The following is a 13639-nucleotide window of genomic DNA, read 5'->3' on the forward strand; positions in this document are numbered from 1 at the left end:
GGCAAATTTACTGACGAAATACTTTTGATTTTTGGCTATACGGCACTAACCTTCAATGTGCACCTTGTATTATGTATATGTGATAAATTAAGGCCCATAGTGGGATTATTAGAAAGTCATGAGTGAAATTGCCGGGATAAGGTGTTATCCGATCTCGCTCGTGTGCTGAGTGAATTCGGGATGATCGAAAAATGATGTTCGAGTCCCCCGTGGCTGTATGTCTCGCGGCTGTTGAACAGCCTGTTTGTTAGGCAATTCCTGCATGTGTTGTTGCTGTCGTACAGCCGTGAGACATGCAGCCGCGGGGACTCAAACATATTTTTCGATCATGCCGAAGTCACTTGGTTAGCACCCGAGCATGCTCGGATACACAGTCGCTCATCACTATTGGCAAGTAATTCTGTTTCATGTCACACATACGACAAGCATGACTACTTGTGTGAGTGTGACTGTATTGTAACGACTCTTTGTTTTATTTTCCAGGTATCACAGATGAACAGTCAGTACAAAGGTCGGTCAGGTAGAGCGGAGTGGTAACGGCACCTCCTCAACCAGTAATAAGTAAACAGCGGAGTCCTCTGATGCCCTTGAGCTGTTTGAGCACTGAAACTCAGTAGACTTGAGAAAATCGTTCCCACTGCAGCCCTCTCCCGTCCTCCGCCAGCTAACAGGTATGCCGACCATGCAGAAATATTTCTATAATTTGGCACATTGGACCCCTGAACTTTGCTTCCTTTTATTACTCATGAACTGGCCCCCCAGAGTGAGGGATTAACAATTTACCCTCCCTATGAATGCGTTGGGTCTTTAGTGGATTAACCAATATGTGTCTCGCAGTGAAGTAGAGAGGTTTAACCTTTAGATGCTGCTGCTTTGGTAATCACAGTTACATTTTGTTCATTTCTTCCTGGAATGTGTGTCCTGAACTTTCGATAGATTTAGCGAAGAACTTGGAGAGGTGTTGCCACCTCTTCGTGCTACTTAACTAGTTGTGGGGAGTCCTCATTTAGTTGTATAAACTTCCCCGACTTGTCATTCTACCGTAAAATGTGACATTTCTTCATCAGCCGGTCTTTTAGTTTTCTTTCTTGCCAGGCACACCTTTTCTTTATCAACTTACAATAGTACCAAAGGTCAAAGTGACTAATCTCTTTCTGAAAATTCCTCTCCGAGGAGGTATTGATGAGGGGTCGGCCTTGAATATTTCTAGCAGACAAAAATAAATCCCATCGCTATGGAAACAAGTGTTCGCTTTGACCAGGGCACGTGCTGCATTTCAGAAGGAAAGGCGCTGTCATTTTTGAAATTCTAATCAAGAAAAGTTAACCCTGTCAGGTGCGGATTGGAACTTCAGCAGCAACTTTCCAACAGAGTCTTGTATTTGAAGGATGATGCGCCCGTCCACAAGTCTCATAAAGCCGTGAAAAGAAAAAAAAACTCTATGAAAGCGGCTTTTTTGAAACTGTCGCTCATCCGCCCCATTCTTTTATTTTGGTCCCATATTTTTCAAAAGTTAAAAAAATCATTGCAAGGAGAAGAATTTACAACAACTGATTTTGCGGCGTTGTCGCTTGCAGAACAGGATAACAATTCTTATTCTAAAGGATTAGAATTACTTTTTGATCGATGCATTAACCCCTTCTCTGCCATATGATTTTCCCTTGTCCCCCATCCCTCTTCTTTCCAGAGCCATAGCTTTTTATTTTTCATCAATATGGCAGTATGAGGGCTTGATTTTGGCGGGGCGAGTTATAATTTTGAATGGCACTATTGATTTTGCCATATAGCGTAATGGAAAATGGGGAGAAAAAAATTCCAAGTGCAATGAAATTGCAAAAAAATGGCAATTCCGTAATTATTTTTTAGGTTTTTTTATTCACCATTTTCACTAAATGCTAAAACCGGCCTATCAATAGATTTCCCAGGACAGTATGAGTACACAGATACCAAACATGTATAGGTTCATTTCTTATTTGTGATAAAATAGAAACAAATTTGTAAGAAAAACAAATTCGCTTCTGTAGGCATTTTATGAAACCCATTTTTCGTGATCTGGGGCTCAGAGATGGCTTACTTTTTGCGCCGCGATCTGACATTTTTATTGCAGTAAATACAATGTTTTTATTGCAATATTGCCATAAACCGTAATTCTGGCTTTTCAAATTTTTTTCTCGTTATGCCGTTTTCCAGTCTGATTTATACTTTGATAGACTGGACATTTCTGAATGCAGTAATACTAAATGTGTATTTTTCATTGTTTTATTTTCAATGGAGCAAAAGGGGGGTGATTTGAACTTTTGTCGGGAGGTTTTGAAACTTTTTTTTTTTTTTACTGGCTTCAATAGTCCCCTTAGGAGACTTGAAGCTGCGATCATGTGATCACCCGTGCTACACATGGCTTCATATCAGATTGGCTGTCATGTGCGGAGAAAGATGCAGGCTCCCCATCTGAGCCCGCAACAAAGGCAGGGGCCACTACCTTAGACGTACCTATACTTCCAAGTTTGTGAAGGGGTTGAAGGGAATCTGTCAGCAGGATTTCATGCTCCAAACAATTTGTGTGCATGGCAGAATGTGTTTAGACTGACCGACTGGCGGCGGCACAATATGACTGCCAACCAGTTAACTTTTACCAATCTGCGTTGTTTGAATCCAGACCATTGCAAATGATGTGCAATGAGCGATCTATGCTAGATCTGTGTTCATAGGCTGCCATAGTTTCAGGTACTGCCACCGAGAACAATTATCTTTTGTGCTGCATAAAGTCTGTGTACATGGAAGGATAATCATGAACTGAGCATTCTTAACGGCGAGCCTTCACGATTATCTTGCAGTGTAAATGCCCCGAAATCTTAATCCAAGAATACCTTTACATGGCCTTTCTGTTCCTGAAAAAGCAGCATTTTAATTGATATGTAAATGAGACTTAAGAACTGAACCCTCCATCACTCCAGCTCTATTCCATGCCCAGTGCGCCGCCTCCTGTGTGGCTTCTGCCAAGAGAGTCATCAGTCAAGCAGGAGGAAGCAGGAAATAGAGCTGGAGTGACAGACTCTTCAGCCTTTGTAGATCAATTAATACACTGATTTCTCAATAATAGAGGAGAGGACTGGCCAAGGAAAGGTATTGCTGGACTTGTCTTTGAAAAAGATACATGTGCACATAAATAGTTTGGGGGGGGCTGATATCCTGCAGACGGATTCCATTTAAATGTCTAAAGTTGAAAGGTAATTAAATACATTAGTATTACTTTGAAAACATGTAGTGTTTTGTTTTGTTTTCCCCCTAAGCTAGGCCAACTGTATCGAATTCTACTGTGTAGTGAAGGGCAGCTCTTTTTGGTCATCTGGCTCTCCTGGCTGCACTCACCAAAAAGAGCCGGCTGTTTTGGATCTAAATGGATCAAAATTAAATGTGTTCACAATAGGTGAACACCTATTTAAGATGACGTTAATGCGTCTGAAACCACGCCCACCCATGGCTGAAACTCCGCCCACTTATCAAATTAAATTTGAGTGGACAGTTTGGTTTGGGTGGGCGGGGTTACGTCCACTGAACACTAAAATTTTACACCCCCATGAGAGCCATTCAGAGAATTTAGTGTCTCTCACTCCCATCGTTCACATCCGGGAGCCGGCTATTTGTACCGGTGGAGAACAACCCATCATTACTGTGTATGTATGTGTGTGCATATGTATCTCCTGTAGTAGATGTCTAAGGAAATATTGTTCAGACTACTCTAGCCTTAACATGTAGGCTAACCAAGAAAAGCCATATTGTTTACAATTCATTACCACTACTTATATGGCTGTTTTCCTCTTTTTTAAATGAGAGATTGCATGCATACAGTGATTATAATTCAGGAAATTGAGCCAGGTAATTAATAATTTCATTTATGGCTGATGGTAAAAGAGGAAATCCATCTGAAAGGAGAAGTCATAGGGGAAAATTCCCAGAGATTCCCTAGGTTCATAGCTTTATAAACCAGTGTAGCCCCCAGTATAGGGTTCACTGAGCTCAATTATTCCTCTCAATAGCATTTTCTGACAAGTCGCTGATATATCTTAGGCTTTTATAAGGTATTTTGTTTTTATTTTTCCTTAAGTACATTTTAAGTATTATTTTTAATGTCCCACTACAAAATCTGTAAATATGATGCAAAAGAGGAATTCCTGAGTTATGTCACCATACACATTAGACTGCTGGCTGGCCGCACCAGTCAGTGTCGGCAGGTTCAGCCAATGGTCAAAGCAAATTGGGGTCCTTGACAAATGATTGTTGGGAGTCAAGGATCTGGCATATCCGATGTTGGACTGCTAATCCCTTTTAATCCCCTGTGATAAGCCTCTGCCAGAGATGGCTGGCAGTGGCTCTATTAAGCCAGGTTCACACTGCGTTGCTGGCGCCCGTTAGACGGACTACGTTACATCATGGCATAACGCGGTGTAACGCAGTCCGTTAACGCCGCCATTAATTCCTATGTGGGACGCATCGCTAGCGATGTGCCGTCATTGAGTGATGCACCTTGGGACGCGTGCTGCAGCGTTTCCGGGACAGCCACTGCTAGCGCGCAGACACACCGGCACTTGCGTTAACAGCAGCCCGTTAACGCATGTGTTGAACGGGCTGCTGTTAACGCAGTGTGAACCTGGTTTTATAGAGCTCAGCAGAGTGAGCGCTCCTGTGCATGGGAGAGACAGCCAAGATGGTTGCTGGTCAAACAATTATCCCAACGATCGTTTGGCTGGGGGGCCTTGAGCTACATTCTGACTAAAGGTACCTTCACACTAAGCGACGCTGCAGCGATATCGACAACGATGCCGATCGCTGCAGCGTCGCTGTTTGATCGCTGGAGAGCTGTCACACAGACCGCTCTCCAGCGACCAATGATGCCGAAGTCCCCGGGTAACCAGGGTAAACATCGGGTTGCTAAGCGCAGGGCCGCGCTTAGTAACCCGATGTTTACCCTGGTTACCAGCGTAAACGTAAAAAAAACAAACAGTACATACTTACATTCGCGTCCCCCGGCGCTGTGGTTCTCTGCACTGTGTAAGCGCCAGCAGTAGCAGGGCACAGCGGTGACGTCACCACTGTGCTCTGCTTTTACTTTACGGCCGGCACTCACAGTCAGTGCGGGAAGCAGACGGCGAGGGACGTGTGACGGACATCAGAGGGTGAGTATCTACTGTTTGTTTTTTTTACTTTTACAATGGTAACCAGGGTAAATATCGGGTTACTAAGCGCGGCCCTGCGCTTAGTAACCCGATATTTACCCTGGTTACCATTGCAAAACATTGCTGGCATCGTTGCTTTTGCTGTCAAACACGACGATACACGCCGATCTGACGACCAAATAAAGTTCTGGACTTTCAGCAACGACCAACGATATCACAGCAGGATCCAGATCGCTGCTGCCTGTCAAACTCATCGATATCGCTATCCAGGACGCTGCAACGTCACGGATCGCTAGCGATATCGTTTAGTGTGAAGGTACCTTAATGTACTAATTGGTCCTAAATTGTGGTAGTGTGTCCATGTGCAGCTCCGTGCAGTAGTCTGCATGACCGATGGCCACACGAGCTAGGTGCCGTTTGCCAAAATTGAAACTAGTAGTGACTAATCTGCAAATCAGATAGGGTTGGAGCCTTTACATTCTTGCATCCATTTAGAAAATCGCTTATGTTAATGGGTTAAAAAAGTCTGTGCTACATACAATGTTATCTGGGGACTTAGATTATTGAATTGTAACAAAATCGGCCCTAATAATCTCCTGTTACCATTGTGTATCCAGTGTGGGCCGCTCTGTGGTCTGCATCTGCACAATAAGGGTATGTGCACACACTGTGGATTTTGCAGCTTTTCCGCAGCTGCAGGTCCGCAGCGGTTTCCCATGAGTTTACAGTACAGTGTAAACCTAAGGGAAATCCGCAGTGCACATGCTGCGGAAAAAAATGCGCAGAAACGAAGCGGTTTATATTTCGCAGCATGTCAATTCTTTGTGCGGATTCCGCTGCAGGTTTACACCTGCTCCAATAGAAATCTGCAGGTGTAAACCCGCAGCGGAAACCGCAATAGAAACCGCAATAAATCCGCAGGAAAAACCGCAGCGGTTTTGCACTGCGGATTTATCAAATCTGCTGTGGAAAATTCCGCAATGGAATCCGCAGCGTGTGCACATACCCTAAGAGATGTTATAACTGGCACCTTACAAATTAAAGTGGCATAGGTCTGCCCTCTTTGTAGATTCATCATCTTTATAATCCTTATAATCTTGCCTTGGTTTGGCAATCCCCCTAGGATTTAGTGGTCTGCCATCCTGTCAAGCACGAGTCATTATATTTGGTAATATATAATGCCCAAAATTATATGTCCCCCAACAAAAACTTTATTAAGCCAAAGCTGGTTAAACAGGTCAGCTATTTAGAAAACCCATTTTTAAATTGATTTGTAGGTAACCACAAAGAGCTAGTCTGGATTTACAGCTGATTTATTTCCAAGGTGACTGCAGTGCTGCAGGCAGTCACTAAGGTCAGCGGCACATTCCCATTACATTAGGCACTGCACAATGCTCACTAAAATCAATGGCTTCTCTGCGTCATTCAGGGCAGGTCCTTCAGAGCAGGGGGACACTCTCACTTCTCACTGATCTGACCAAAAGGTGGGGATCCTGAATAGACCTCAAATACTCTAAAGGCTCGTTCACACGTCCTATTTTCTCCTATGAGTGTGATTTGTGGTGTTTATGGATGGCATTCGTGCCTATGATATTCTATGGGGTTGTGCACATCTCTGATTTTGACCTGAGGGTGGAATCAAGATCGGCGATGCAAGTCTATTGGTCCATGAAAAAAAAAAAAAATCGGACTGCGAGTGCGATACAATTTTCAGACTGCCAGAGGAGAGGGTGGAGAAACATTTTTTTTTCTCCAGTCAAAAAAACTGACCTTGGGATCGATTCTTCTGATCAGACGTTTGGTCCGTTTCTCTCATTCGTTGAAAATACTGACTTCGGAATGAGCCCTAACAACGTGAATGAAAATAGTTTTTTCTAAACTAGACGACCTCTTCATTCTTACGTTGTTGCCTGCCTTGCACAGTCCATAGTATGTCATGACTACTAATTTTGCACACGTGTTAAATTCTTATTTCCATAAAAATGCATTTGTTCTAGTGTCACCGGACATGTCATGGGCTTTCTCCCAGACTGAATCTTTACCACCACCTTCAAGGTTCTGTGTGACTGTTCCTGAATATTATTTTTCATTCTTCGTATGATGTTTGCACTGAGGGTGGAACACAGGGGTTGTTTGGTGTCTGGTGAAACATTTACTAGAAGCAATCGACCGTGAGTTTGAAGGGCATTCCATTACCAGGCTTGTTCTCTGAAGTAACAGGGTGAGAGGGACAACCGTGTTAAAAAGTAAAACAGAAAAGGCAGAAAGTCCAAGAAAGACACGTAGCTAGTACAACATGTTTTATTAAATACCCGAGTGACACAAGAGCTTATAACACTGACACTGTCATAATGGCTGACAGATTTCCAATAGTATAGCATCAAGGCTCCTATACAGGAACATGGCAAAGATATTTCCCCAATTGGCCATCATCAATATTGATCAGAAGAGTAGAGTAGACCTACTTGCATTGCCAAGACCCTGATATACAAAGCCTACACCAAAGCTTTAATCCTCATCTCCGCACACAACACAGCCTAAAACTGACAATGTATTTCATAGACGGAATGTATAAATACATTTTACCTTTCTGAATCACTAACTTTGCATGGATTTACACCAACGATAAAATAAGTTTGGCATTGACTCATTCATGCCCAGTCCCTAAATCATAGCAGATATCTCTTGACCCACGTTGCCAACCCACTTTTCAATCTTCTGTAAAACTGGAGCAAAATTCATGGAGAGTCCAAAATTTTTTGTGGACATAAGGATCTCGTGTGTCTGATTTTGGACTGGTGATCCTTTTTGTTCTCCAACAGATAAACCACCACTAGAGATGTCTGGCAGTAGTTCTCTCAAAGAGAACATAGTAGCACTCAGCTCCTGTATATGCGAGTCGGGTGAGATTGGACAACTGTCTAAAATGCATGGTTCTTTAGTTAAACACCTGATCATCTGACATAAATGGCTTCATTCAGATAACTGTATTTTCAGTCCAACACACTAACTTATTAGACTTTATGCTGAATCATTATAAGGTCAAAGATTACTACATCTACATGACTACAGCACCAGACCCACTGTGAGTACATGATTACATCACCAGAACAACTTTCCATGCATTTTTTTTTAACTTTTGGCAGGCCAATGCCACGTAGACAAGCCATCACACTAGGCATCTGTGGTGCCCCGGCATATTACATTAAAGTGTGGGTCCTGTCTGGGTGTGTGGGACTGTGCTTTGCACTCCAAATTCAAACTATCGATTTGGAAGTAGTCACTTGCCCTAGCACTAACCACACCCCTTATGGGCTAGTTCCAAACATTAACTCTTACCTTAACACCACTACCTATGCTACAGTGAACTATCCACATCCTATCCTATACATTATGCCTTATACAACCCCTGGCAAAAATTATGGAATCACCGGCCTTGGAGGATGTTCATTCAGTTGTTTAATTTTGTAGAAAAAAAGCAGATCACAGACATGACACAAAACTAATGTCATTTCAAATGGCAACTTTCTGGCTTTAAGAAACACTAAAAGAAATCAAGAACAAAAAATGTGAGACTGCAAGCTGTTATAAAAGCCAGAGGTTGTGCAACAAAATACTAGTGATGTTTTTTGAAGCGTTTTTTTTTTTTTTTTTCATGATTCCATAATTTTTTCCTCAGAATTGAGTGATTCCATAATTTTTCCCTATGCTTGGTTAAAAAAAAAAGTAACCATTACTGACTACCACATTTTTTGTTCTTGATTTCTTTGTGTTTCTTAAAGCCAGAAAGTTGCCATTTGAAATGACTTTAGTTTTGTGTCATGTCTGTGATCTGCTTTTTTTTTCTACAAAATTTAAACAACTGAATGAACATCCTCCAAGGCCGGTGATTCCATAATTTTTGCCAGGGGTTGTACTATCATATCCTACACTATACATTACTTCACAATATAGATAACCGCATTACAACTCACACTACACATTATATACAAAAGATGTACAACATAATACACACAACGCGATTGGTGTCTTCAAGGGTTGGATAGCACAGTCCTCCAGCCTTACAGTAGATAGATATATATACTGTACATGCATATATAAAAAAATATATATACCAGTTGTACAGTACTGTTTTGCATTGATAGGATTGTTTGTACTATTGGATGGCATATCAAGTCTGTGAATTTCAGTTCAGACTCTCAAATATCTCCATTTGCATTAGAGAAAAGTATGACATTCAAAGAAAAAATAATTGATTAGATGATCTAACGTCCAACCTATCTTTAACACAACTATGGCTTCTCATAAAAATCCCACATTTTAGGTATTGAACCATGTGTGATGTGCACATCTTGTAGAGGTTTGCTTGTTGTTGTTTTTTTTTTCTAAACAGTCAGACCATATGATTAGTTTCTTTGTTTGTTTTCCCCCAAATTACTGAACACCCAATTATCTTTTTTCCCCAGGGCTAATTATTTTATATGTAAGTTTTCAAGAATACAGGTTTAGATTCGATATTCAATTTCCTTGTTTAACCCCTTAATGACCCCAGCTTTTTTCGGTTTTTGCCTTTTCGTTTTTCGCTCCCCGTCTTCCCAGAGCCATAACTTTATTTTTCTGTCAATGTGGCCATGTGAGGGCTTATTTTTTGCGGGACGAGTTGTACTTTTGAATGCCATCATTGGTTTTAGCATGTCGTGTACTAGAAAACAGGAAAATAATTCCAAGTGCTTTGAAATTGCAAAAAAAGTGCAATCCCACACTTGTTTTTTGTTTGGCTTTTTTGCTAGGTTCACAAAATGCTAAAACTGCCAGTATGATTCTACAGGTCATTACGAGTTCATAGACACCAAACATGTCTAGGTTATTTTTTATCTAAGTGGTAAAAAAAATTCCAAACTTTGTCAAATTGCGCAATTTTCTGTTACCCGTAGCTTCCCCATTTTTCGTGTTCTGGGGTTAGGTGAGGGCTTATTTTTTGTGTGCCGAGCTGACGTTTTTAATGATACAATTTTGGTGCAGATACGTTCTTTTTATCGCCCGTTATTGCATTTTAATGCAATGTCGCGGCGACCAAAAAAACGTAATTCTTGCATTTTGAATTTTTTTTCTCGCTACGCCATTTAGCGATCAGGTTAATGCTTTTTTTCTTGATAGATCGGGAGATTCTGAACACGGCGATACCAAATATGTGTATGTTTTTATTTTATTTTGAATGGGGTGAAAGGTGGGCGATTTGAACTTTTATATGTTTTTTTTTCATATTTATTAAAACCTTTTTTTTTTTTTACCTTTTCCATGCTTCAATAGCCTTCATGGGAGGCTAGAAGCTGGCATAGCCTGATCGGCTCTGCTACACAGGAGCAATGCTCAGATCGCTCCTATGTAGCTGAATTACAGCATTGCTATGAGCGCCGACCGCAGGGTGGCGCTCACAGCAATTTGGCAATAACCACCATAGAGGTCTTCAGGAGACCTCTGGTTGTTATGCCGATGACCGATGATGCCGATGACCCCCAATCACGTGACGGGGGTCAGCGATGCGCGCATTTCCGGCCCGATGTGCTAGTTATATGCCGCTATCAGTTGGACAGCGACATTTAACTAGTTAATAGTGGAGGGTGGTTCGCGATTCCACCCGCCGCTATTGCGGGCACATGTCAGCTGTACAAAACAGCTGACATGTCCTGGCTTTGATGTGGGTTCACCGCCGGAGCCTGCATCAAAGCGGGGGTTCTGTCATCAGATGTACTATTCCGTCCGAGGACAGAAAGGGGTTAAAAGGAAAGTCACCCCCTGGACGCTTTTAAGCTATTATGGGTATACAGGTAATAGAATGGTTAAAATAGTCTTACCTGTATGCCTCATCGCTGTGGTCTTAGTTGTGAAGAAATGGTTTTATTGTTTTATGCTAATGATTTCCTCCAGGCTTCGGGGCGTGTGGTGCCTGGAGGAAATCTCTGCCTCCTGACTTCATTATAATACCACCCCTCCCATGCACATCACACTGACCTGTGATATGCAGTTGTGGAACCTTGCACCCGCGCGGTTATGGATACCTCATCCGCCTTCTATAGGCAGTGTCTTTATCCTACTTCTGCGCAGTGACTCGCCGGCACCAGCTGGGGCAGGGTCGCTTCTCTCTGAGGAGTGCATAAATTAAATGTTCACTTCCTCTCCCCTCCTGTGATCGGTCCTCCCCTGTAATTGAACTTGCATCTTGGCGTCCCCAGGCTGTTGCTTTACCAGTGATGGGAGATAGGGGAATTTGGTTATCTTGACCTCTGTTTTGCAGGCAATGAACCCAGAAGCAAAGTGTACATATCCATAGAAATACATTGCACATATAACAGTGTATTTTTATGATGCCTGTATACTAAGGTGAAGAAAGGTTTTTTGTTTTTTTTTTGTTCCTACAAAAATATTAAAAATAAGCAATTACAACATTTTTTAAGTGAGTCTCCCAGGTCTTGAACCCACAACATTACAGACATTGGTGCTTTAAGCTGCTGAGCCCCGAGCTCTAGTGATGTTACTGGCAGAATTTTGTGTACTTGATCTGTACTGCAGGCTCAGACTACAGGTAGATTATACTGATAGACATGTATTAATGTGTGCAATGGATGTATTTGTATTCTAGAGGGGGAATAAGATTTTTCTTTTAAATCCTATAAAATTACTAAAAAATAATGAAAAATACTTGATGGCAAAATATTGTCATTTTGAATGTTGTTTTTTTTTTTTTAAAAAAAAACCATCGCAAATCAGCACGTAACATGGACTGATTTGGTGGCTCTGTAATTGTAACATCGGTAACTGAGATAAAAACAATGGCGTGATTGATATTTTTTCTCTATTAAACCCATAAAAAATGTAATAAAACTGTATAAGGCTGAGGCTGTGTTCACATGCAGCATAAATGCTGCGCTCTTTCTCCTGCTTTTTTTCTGCAGGTGTCCGCACCAAGCACAGTAACAATCTTCCGATTATTGCGTGTTTGCTGCGTTTCTTTTATGCGTTTTCCCGCTTACTAGATGTGATTCTTGGGTAGATATGAAGCCACGTTTTTAACATTTTTTTTTCTTTTTTTTTTAATAGCACAGAAAAGCTTTGATTCTGCTTTTAAAAATGCAACGGTGGTTGTTTCTTCATAAGTTTTTTTCAGAAGCAGCCTTGAAAATAAAAATGCACCAAAACTCCAGAGATTTAATGATTTTATGACAATATTAGGCCGGAGTCACACTAAACGTATGAAAAATCAGTCCGAGTCTCTCTGCCGCGATTCGCGGAAGTGTAATGTGAATGTCGAGAGTACAATCCGATTTTTCACACCTAGCATCCGATTTACATCCGAGTGCAGTGCGATTGCAATGCGATCTTAACATGAGCTTTTACATACAGCAATTCTGTCATTTACACATCGGTCTCAAAGGAAAGATTTGTAAAAAAAAAAAAAAAAAGTGTGTATATATGTGTGTATGTGTATGTATGTGTGTGTATATATATATAATTAATGTGCGCGTACAGTAAAATCACACTGACAGATTAGAGTAGAGAGAATAGATATATACACATAGAATACAGAGATATATAGATTTCAGTGACACACACATATATATTTGTATATATATTACATAGATAAATAGAAGAAAAGACGGTAATTCAGGGTACTTAAACTTAAGCACCGTTAAATAACGGCAGTGGCGCTGTGGAGAAAGTGTATAGCGCCCCCCAGAGTCCTATTTTCTCCGGGGTCTCCCAAACACGTCCGCTGGCATCTTCTTCCGGTAAGAAAATGGAGGTCGCATGCGCAGTGCATCCGCCAAGATCTGCCGGCCGTCACCCGGCAACAATAGGAAAATTTTTGTCACTGTCATTTTGGTCACTGTGATAGACCTTATCACGGTGATCAAAATAAAAAAAAATAGTAATTAAACCCCCCTTTATCACCCCCTTAGTTAGTGAAAAATAATAAAATAAAGAAAATGTATTTATTTACATTTTCCCACTAGGGTTAGAGTTGGGCTAAAGTTAGGGTTATGGTTAGGGTTGGCATTAGGGTCAGGGATGTGTTAGGGTTGTGACTAGGGTTATGGTAAGTGTTGGGATTAGGGTTAGGGGTGTGTGGGGGTTAGGGATGGAGTTAGAATTGGGGGTTTCCACTGATTAAGGTGGCGCAGTGGTTAGCACAGCAGCCTTGCAGCGCTGGAGTCCTGGGTTCAAACCCCACCAAGGACAACATCTGCAAAGAGTTTGTATGTTCTCTCCATGTTTGCGTGGGTTTCCTCCGTGTACTCTGGTTTCCTCCCACATTCCAAAGACATACTGATAGGGAATTTAGATTGTGAGCCTCAATGGGGACAGCGATCATAATGTGTGCAACCTGTAAAGCGCTGCGGACTATGTTAGCGCTATATAAAAATAAAGATTATTATTATTAAGTACATCAGGTGGTCTCCAAACGC

The 13639-nt window shown here is 41.6% G+C and overlaps 1 protein-coding gene across 5 annotated transcripts in view; it reads left to right on the forward strand.

Moving 5' to 3' along the window:
- Positions 1–13639, forward strand: part of RBM47 (RNA binding motif protein 47) — a 172202-nt gene that overhangs the window by 79380 nt on the left and 79183 nt on the right. For all 5 annotated transcript variants that reach the window (XM_077279879.1, XM_077279871.1, XM_077279872.1 and 2 more), the window contains one exon: positions 484–671. The gene's annotated coding sequence lies outside the window, so the exon portion shown is untranslated. The remainder of the gene's footprint in view (positions 1–483; positions 672–13639) is intronic.

This window comes from Ranitomeya variabilis, chromosome 1 (assembly GCF_051348905.1).
Source record: "Ranitomeya variabilis isolate aRanVar5 chromosome 1, aRanVar5.hap1, whole genome shotgun sequence".
Classification (NCBI taxonomy): Eukaryota; Metazoa; Chordata; class Amphibia; order Anura; family Dendrobatidae; genus Ranitomeya; species Ranitomeya variabilis.